Consider the following 2,945-nt stretch of genomic DNA (forward strand, 5'->3'; position numbering starts at 1 on the left):
TTGAAGAAGATGTGTAAAACAGGAAATTTTGATTTTTTGAAAAACTGCACCTACAACAATTTCATAGCGCAAGTTTAGTCTTTCATTTCTCCAAGATCATAATTGATTTGAATAAAGTGGAAGAGGTTTTTGTACTTCAGTATCTTAGGAATGAAAACCTCTTTCACTTTTCAGAGATGGGTTTTCAACTGCTCAAAACTTCTTCTAGAAGTTGACTGGTAAAAACAAGAAGAGAAAGTTCCTCCTTTTTTGCTTTTGGTCTCCACAAGGATCTTCGAAATCAATTATCCCTGTTGTTCTTCATAAAATTGCATTGGATTATCTTTTTTTACATACACTGCACACTTGGCCCATGTATATGTGAAAACAAACCCTTTAATGCTGCCTGATGCATCATGAACAAAACTAGCTATGAATAATGATCATTTTATAACACATAGCTTTAGAGTTCATATATGTCCTTCTTCTGCTTGTTCTAACTTTGTTGGATGCTCATACTTTATTAATTATTTGCCCTTTGTCACTCTCAATTGATCAACTGAATTATAACATGCAGCTACAGCAGTTTCATAGCGCGCTACGAAACTGTTGTGCATTAGGCATCATCTTCAGCAGTTTCGTAGCGCGCTACGAAACTGCTGTGTAATTTCAAAAATGCAGTTTTAATGCCAAAAATTGACCATCTTGAGCTTCTTTATCTTGAAATGTCCATTTTCGTGTGCCCTGAAGCTGTTCAAAACTGAATGCAGAGGAACCACTCTTTAAGGAAAACTTCAAAAAGGCAAATGATCAAACTTTAGGACTAACCTTGTTTGCTGTGTGATTTTCCTTAGCTAAGGAAATCCTTTTTGCTGGCTTGGTTGTATCTTCAAATCCTCGATTTTCCTCTTCATAATTCTGATGTTGGGTCTGGGCCTATTATTAATCCATCTGATGTATCTTGCCTTGCTTGAATTTGATGAAGATTTCTGATCTCTGCTCACCATGGGCTTGTTTGCTCAAACTAAGAATTGTATCAAATGACTATTGCATGAACATGACCAAGATCAACATGAATATGTCTAGGATCAATTAACTCTTCCCTTACCTTTTTTCTTTGAAATTTTGTCAGTGATAACAGGACAAAAAGTCGTTATTACCGTTGCGCAAGCCAAGATAAGAACATGCAGTGAGATGCGAAATTGTTGCTAAATATCCAATAATTAGGCCAAGAAATTCTGAGGATATTTCGATCCTCGGGATAAGATCTAATTTACTAAGCATTCCTTAGGCAATATATAACGCTAGTAAATAGAAAATAAGAGGACTTTTACTTTTCATTATTTTTTCCTATAGTAAGACTGTGAGCCATAATTCAGCCTTAAAGGTTGCAAACAATTTTATAATCTATTTTGACAGTTAATGAAGAAGTGAAGTTTTTACATTAAACCTGTGCATTGACTTTTGATGGCAGTCCCTTCTGGAGACTCTCGGCTCAATCGCTAGAAGATTCATTGTTTGACTGTATCATTTTATTTACTTTCTATGTTGATATTTGCTTTGTTTTTCTCATTATAATTTGAGGTAGATTAAGTCTTATATTTTAATTGTTGTTCCCTTTCTGAATTTACTTCCTACGATTACAGGTTTTGCACATTTAATTATTTCCATTTTTGGAATGCTTTCAGTTATTCACATTGTTTAAGCAGTTTCCTTTTATATGCATGATCTAGCAAAAGTTGTGCGAATTTGATTATTGAACTTAGCTTAATTCCCTTTCTGCATTTGAATCCTAGATTAATATTATTGTCTGAATTCGGTTTTAGATTAATCTATTTCTCCAAGTGTGAACCATAGATTAATTTCCTTTTTGCATTTGAATTTACAAGTCAATGATTGAGGAATTTAGACTTCTGTGATCCATAATATTGTAAGAAAATCTTCGGCAAAATCACATAACGAATCTTTTGTCGACGCGTTTCGAACCAACCAGTGTGGTTCATCGTCAGGACAAGTTGAAAACCAATCTAGCTTTAGCGTGATTAAATAGAGTGTGCAGAGATCCCAACAGCTACATTCCTAACGGCTAATTTGACCAAGAGACCCTGGTCAAACTACAAACAGTCAATTAATATTTCTCGAAAAAGCTATAATTAGGTAAATATTGGTAAATTTTAGGAGTAATATTCTTATTTTAATTAAGAGGGTTATTATATCCATAATATATTTTATTTATTCATATTTAATTATTATTCAACGAAAAGGTAATCAAACCTAATATTCTAAGAATTTAGTTATACTAGATAGACGTGTGAAAATTAATTAATGGTCTTTGGTAAGTTAGATCTATATCCTATTTAATATTTATTAATTAGATTGGTCACTAAGTTATATAAATTAAGTAAAAGTTTAATAAATAATCTAAATCTTTTATTATTATTCTTAGAGAATTAGTTAAATTAGGTAAATCATAATTACCTAATAATATTTATTCCAAGGTAAATCTATTATTTATAATTTAAGGTCTAATGTTATTGGTACCTAAAGGTTAAAACAATATTCATTAAAAAGATTTTCATTCCAAATTTATTAAGGTTAACCATGTCATTATTATTTATTATTATTATTTATAAGTTAGGTCTATATCACATTTATTATTTAAGTAGATTGGTCAATAGATTAAAAGTATATTACATAATCTAAATCTTCTTGATAATTAATAGATCTAAAAATAAAATAAAAATATTAAACCATTATTCCTAGAGTTTTATCATATTATGTAAATATTATAATCAATATTATGGAAATCATAACTACTTTTAAATCTAACGGTCACTAATCCAAAATCTATTTTTACTAATAATCCAAGGTTGATATGTTTATTACTAATATTATTGGTATCTTTAAACCTAAAGGTTAAAACAATATTTATTAAAAAAGAATATTTATTCCAAATTTTTATTATT

The sequence above is a fragment of the Pinus tabuliformis genome, chromosome 9 (assembly GCF_031772625.1).
Source record: "Pinus tabuliformis cultivar Carrire ecotype Pingquan chromosome 9, CPIR1, whole genome shotgun sequence".
Taxonomy (NCBI): Eukaryota; Viridiplantae; Streptophyta; class Pinopsida; order Pinales; family Pinaceae; genus Pinus; species Pinus tabuliformis.